Source organism: Anopheles stephensi, chromosome 3 (assembly GCF_013141755.1).
Source record: "Anopheles stephensi strain Indian chromosome 3, UCI_ANSTEP_V1.0, whole genome shotgun sequence".
Taxonomy (NCBI): Eukaryota; Metazoa; Arthropoda; class Insecta; order Diptera; family Culicidae; genus Anopheles; species Anopheles stephensi.
This window is the reverse complement of record NC_050203.1, coordinates 24,534,776-24,540,775: the sequence shown is the minus strand read 5'-3', so window position 1 is coordinate 24,540,775 and position 6,000 is coordinate 24,534,776. Positions and strand designations below refer to the sequence as shown.

Sequence of the window (6,000 nt, the reverse complement as noted above, 5' to 3'; positions counted from 1 at the left end):
AAATTCCATCACTCGGCCACATTGAACTTCCTGTTTGTCTTAACTCATCAGATTCACTCTCCACCGAAGAGTGTTTGGCTGAGAGAAATGCATGACCAACGGTACCGAAGAATAACAACAACAACAAACACAACACACGTTAAATTGTTTGCCAATAGTCCATTTTCACTCTCACTTTTTCATTCACCGTCATCATCATCGCTCGTTGTTGGGGGCCTCACCAGCTCGAAAGGCTCCACCAGGGATGAGCTACTGATGCTGTTGGAGGTCATCTCATGCTCACCGCAGATGAGACAGATGTTCTCTCACGCACCATCCTCAGCATCATCATATCATCACCCATCATCACCGTCATCAATCCATGCTACGTTCTCCGAGCAGCAAAATCGACACCCCGAAAGCTCGAGAGCGCAAACCGAGAGCGAATGGCAAAACCAGTGGAAATGCCTTCCGATGGATACCGACGCGATGCTCGTGCGTCAGTTTGTCAGCTCAGTTCGGTGCGTACGGTAGTCTCCCGCCCGGAAGGAAAAACGAAACAACCAGCGGGTAAGCTTCCGTCGACTTCACGGCGCTTTTTTGCACGGAGTGGTGTGCCGCTTTTCCCTCCCATTCCGACGGTGCTTTTCGGCTGGACCGGAGCGTGAAAGGATGTGAAAATTCAGCAGAAAAGGCAATATAAAAATGGGGCGTAAAGCCATGCGGTACGCTTTCCTTGTGTCAACTAGTGGGATTGTGTGCGAGTTGCGTGTTTGTAAAGTTATGTGACAGCACCCCGACCAGCTGGGTCAATGTGGTCCTTGTAGTATGGAGGGCGATAGCGGAGCGTTAGTTGCAGTTCATGAGAGTTTCCACAAACAAAAATTGGTTCACACCTGCCCGGAGAAGACAAGGAGTAAGATCAAGTGTTTGGATGTGTGTGTGAGAGTGTCACCGTTATTGTTTACGTTCCAAAAAGTACGGTAAACGTGTCGTCCCTGCGGACCTAGAAGCAACCGGTTACTACACTGCCAGATATCCCTTTTTTACCGGATAAACTGCTGCTGATTGTTTGTTCCGTTCACGCGTGGCCGTGGCATCGTCTCCGTTTCACTTTCGTTGCGGGTGACAGCGCCCAAGATTTTCCTTGCGTGCGTAAACCGAGTGTAAAGTGATTAAAGTACGCGAAAGGAAAATCCCAACGACACAGCGGTGAAAGTGAGTGTGACGAACGAGCGAAGCCGTGGCAGAAGGCTCGCGTAGACGCTTTTGTACGCGCCCTGTACATTCTTACCCAACTTTAAAAGACGTATAACCGTGTAAGGTGTTGAAGCTTTCATCAGCTTCAAGCCGGCGATTGTTGGTGTTGGTTTTCTTTCTCAATCTCTGGCTCAAAACTGGTAAACGGTACCACGAGTGAAGCTTCACCGAGCTCCGAGCCACTTACAACCGGATCTCGCAAACATCACAAAAAGCTGCCCCTCAGCTATTGCCTCGAAACAAACGAGTTTCTTACCGATTCTTAAAGGCGAAACGATAAAAAGAAAGAGTGAGGCAAAAAAATCGGGAAAAGGGAACGCACGTGACGTAGTCGAATCCGAGACCGCGTGTACGTTTTTCAACCATCCCGATCCTGACCGTGACATTTGCCGGTGGCGTGTTTTGTTTCAGTGCTTTCTTGCCGCTTTGCTTTTCATGTTTTTGTTTCTTTTGCTTGTTTCGTGTATCGAGCGAGAGTATCATGCCGGGGAGATAGAAATTGTCCCACGACCGGATCTTTCCGAATATCCGGATGTCGTGCTGCTATCGTTCAGCAGTTGGTGTTTGTTGGTCATTGTTGGGGATCAGGGTCTCCGGTGTTTCCGGTTCCACCCGGCCTTTTAGTCCGTTTGCTTGAAGTGTGTTACTTTATTTCCGCTTTTTTCTTTTCTACTTGTGTGTGTGTTCCTGTCCGAGGGGTTTGTTTAGCGTTTTTTTCCCAGACAGCCCTCACCTCTTCGCTTCTATCACTATAGCACACACACGAAAAAAAAAACACACTGGAGCTGTACAAATCCCGTGAGTGAGTGAAAAAAATGTATCAGTTCGTTTGAGTGAAAGTGTGTATGTGTGTGCTTGTATGTGTGACGAAAGGAAGCAGTGGAGCAAAGGGGTGATACGCGACACTTCGTGCTCGACGTGCTAACGACGATAATATACGATTTGCCAGCCTGCAAGCGTTGACAACACGAACACAGCAGTTTGCAGTTGGGAGTCTCCGTTTCAGCACGCGTCACAAACGGCACGTACTTTGTGCCGCAAAAAGTTTCGCCCGCAAAAGTTAATCGTCGAGATCGTTCCGTTCCGGTCGTAGCGAACCACCCGTCAAACCTATCATCACCTTTAGCCGGGCAGCTGCCGTCAAGGTAAGCAATCTTTCATTAAGTCTTAAACAACCGAGAGAAGAAAGAAAATGCGGACGAAAAATCCCTACCATCCTAACTTCCACACCAACGTGGAAAGCACACAAGTTCACAAGTTGAATTTTCTAGGTCGACGATGACAATGGCTTTCTAAATGGGCCATACCCACGCGCTTTGCTAGTCTCAGCCATTTTCTTCGAACATCACATTGAAACCACATTCTGCCAACGAATCGTAACGCGGATCGAATGGCGAATGCACTTTGCATACACAGCGAGCGCTCGATGCAGTGCCGGAGCAAACAATTAAACCGCAATGAGATGGAGTTGAGTTGCATACGGTACCGCGAACGCTGACGCGGGACGATTGATCGATCGGGCGAACGTGCGATTGATATATGATCTGTGTCAGCTCAGAGCGCTTGCAGTCCGGTTAGTGGTTAGGCGTTAGCGTCGAAAGGGTACGCCGAATCGTTCGCCGAACCTGCTGTGCTAGCATCGCCGGTATCAGAAACACAACAGCTGAGCTGGTGGATTGGGTTTTGCAGTTTATTCACGTCACATTCGTTCGCTCATCTGTTGATTGATGAGTGTTTTGCCATTTTGCGAAACCATTTTTGCCGCTCGGCCGCGACACCCCCGGGACGGAATGGTTCAGGTACGGTACGGTACGGTAATTAAGCAACGTCGTGTGAGGTTTTTGAAGAGCTTGACCTTTTGACGATCGCTTGTTTCGCTTGTGAGTGTGTGTGTGTACGGGGACATCAAATAATCTCAGCTCCATATGAAACGCAAGGTCAACTAAAGGTTACCGGGAGAGATTTTCTCGTGTAATTATGATAAACGATATGGAATGGGAGCTCCTGTTGCTCTTTATCGTGCCTCAAGTGCTTTGATTGCTTTTGTGGATTTCATTTAACAGGGTTTAGTTACAGATGTTATCATTAGAAGATTAAGCAATATTTACCATAGATCTTACAGTGTAAGAGTAACGATGTGAACTTAACTTGTAGCTCAAAGATTATTGCAAAATGTTTGCTGAAGATCTTGATGCAATAGTTTGATACAAACACCATCAATACCAATGGCACTTGTAGATTTGATAGAGATACAAACAATATCTAAAATTTTTTTGTTGTTGTTGTTTAGTCAAACTCGATTGGATGTTCTCTGTGGCTTGAAAGATTATGCTGGTGAGGTTCATTTGATTTATTTATACATACCATCTGGCCTAAAGGTTAATTGTTGCCACGGGCAAGCGAAACTGATGAGATTTGCTGCCAATCCTGCCGAATACTGATCGAATTTATATTCTTTGCTGCGTTAAAAGAGAAGCAGCGACGGAAGTTTCGTTCTTTTACTTCTTTGGCACTACAACCTTGAGAGGTTATGGCCCGTCATTTCTGCCTGTCTTTGACTTGATTTTAGCCGTAGCTGGATATTCATTCCAGTTGGAGTTTTATTGCCGATCTTGTCGTGTCAAAAAGCTGTCAGAGGTCAAGATATTTGGAGGCCCCGAGCGGAATAGCGATGGCGATAAAGGCGCCGGTCTTCACACGGCAGGACCGGGGTTTAAATCCCACTACTTGGCCACGGGTAAAATCAAGTCAAAGAAAGCCAGCAATGGCAGGCCGAGCCCTTGCGAGGTTGTAGTGCCAAGGAAGGAGAGGAGCGGAATAGCAGATGAGGCACCTCTAATTGTGATAATAGTGGGAAACAACAGGATTTCCCTGGACGACGAGGCCCCTCTAATCAATGAGGCCCCGAGCAGGCGCTCCTCCCGTTCCTGGTTTGATCCGCCACTGTGAAAAAGAGCGCCCTTATTGCCTCTGTCATCGGACTGCTCGAGTGTGGTTGCTGATTAAACTATCCCAAAATGTATCTTTTAATCTTTGTTCGATTTGAGACATATTTTTGACCGTTTATACTTTTATTGAAATGTGCTTTACGCCGATTAAAAAACGTTTACAGAACGGAAATGTGTGATGGTTAGCGAACGGAAGGACCAGCTTTCGTTTTCCGTCCTAGCCAGGCTTAGTCTAGTAAAGGAAAGCCAAATATGGCAGGAAGAGTTTGAAAGTTCTAGTGCATAGAAGGATATTTATGTTTTTTGATTCAACAGAGAACCACCAGACATGGTATTAGCGCTGTTTAAACACAGTTAATCAGTTAACTTAGGCGAAGCTTAGTAAACTATAGTAAGAAATATGGCCACACATTGTTAATAATAACTAGACTAATAATAGCCTGAAGATATGCAATATTTTGCATCGAGTGACTTAACTTCAGTTTTTGTGCTGCTGTCAACTAAAATCAATAGGACTTTTATGGTAGTCAATTTGAAGAATGAATTCCAAACAAGGTAAAATATGCAAAATGAATAGTTTTGTTTGTTTCTTACACACAAGTGAAATTCTCCTTTTTTGTACTCAAAAAGTCCTCACCTAAAGCACCCTAAGTAACCTCAACAACACCAAGCGTTTAGATTTTTGTTCACATTTTACTTTGTGCAAAACAATTCAGATGGTTATAATGTACTATATCTGAGGCTTGCACCAGCCAACAATGGCACAGCCGAAACATGTGCCGACACTCTCTGTCTTACGCTCTGGTACTGTGGGTGAATTCTCGTGTAAAATCCTTTGCATTGTTTGCTGCATATGACACACCACATCCGCTTCCGCTCTTCCCGTGCCGGAACTTGTTGACATTCCGAAATTTACGGAATGCTTCCCCAAACCCAGGAAGCCCAACTAACACATTCCCTAATCAACTCCTTCACGTCACACATCTGCAGGACACGCTCTCCTCCTCCATCCATCGAGATGTCTTCCATTTTGTCGAGATGTTTCCGATTCCTGTGTAGCAATGTGCTTTCAATGTGTTGCACTGCAAGAAAAAAAAGAAAACCTGCCTTTATTTCGACGCAGAAATTTTCAACTCTCAAGCTTTAATTGTAGCATTCATTTCCCAGCCAACCTCGTGGATCTGGTGATTGTTCGTAAGCTTATCGACCCACGGCAGCCCCCGTGATGACCTCAGCGGCCATCAAGCCGGTCTATTCGCAGACGGGCCGGACACAATTCTTCTTCTTCTGTGGCACTACAACCTCGAGAGGTCTCGGCCTGCCATTTCTGGCTTTCTGTGACTTAATTTTACCCGTAGAAAAGTAGTCAGCCTTTCGTACGGGGAGGCGGTCTGGATGGGATTTGAACCCCGGCCCTGCCGTGTGAAGACCGGCGCCGCTGTCGCCTCGGCCACCGGACCGCCCCACAACAATGCCCATCGTAAATCGTCAAACAAACTCCTGCCCGTAGGGAAACGGTGTCATTCGAGCGGAAAATGAGAATATTTCACCAGAAGCTTCGGTCCGATCTCTTATCGCCCGAAAAGCCTGGGCTTATCGGTGCTGCTCATTTCCACCCCAGCACCATCAGCGTCGCTTGCCGCTGTGCACGATTGACCGCACATCGATTAATCTGCCTGATGGTACAGTGCGGTGGTAAGGTCTGTACTTTCGTCCCGACCCGACGAAAAACCGACCAATGGCAGTCCTGTATTTTGGAGCTTTTTTTTATTGCATGTAGCGATCTTGTACAATCTGCATATCATTACCAGTG

At 46.5% G+C, this 6,000-nt stretch overlaps 1 protein-coding gene across 3 annotated transcripts in view; it reads left to right on the top strand.

Annotated features, from left to right (window-relative positions):
• Positions 1-491: 491 nt before the first annotated feature.
• LOC118511366 (5-hydroxytryptamine receptor-like) overlaps positions 492-6,000 on the top strand; it is a 96,847-nt gene continuing 91,338 nt past the window's right edge. Inside the window, exons 1-2 of one of the 3 annotated variants that reach the window (XM_036054342.1) lie at positions 492-549; positions 1,948-2,384. The gene's annotated coding sequence lies outside the window, so the exon portion shown is untranslated. Of the gene's footprint in view, positions 550-1,935; positions 2,385-6,000 lie in introns of all 3 variants that reach the window. The other 2 variants (XM_036054343.1, XM_036054344.1) reach the window with 2 other exon arrangements.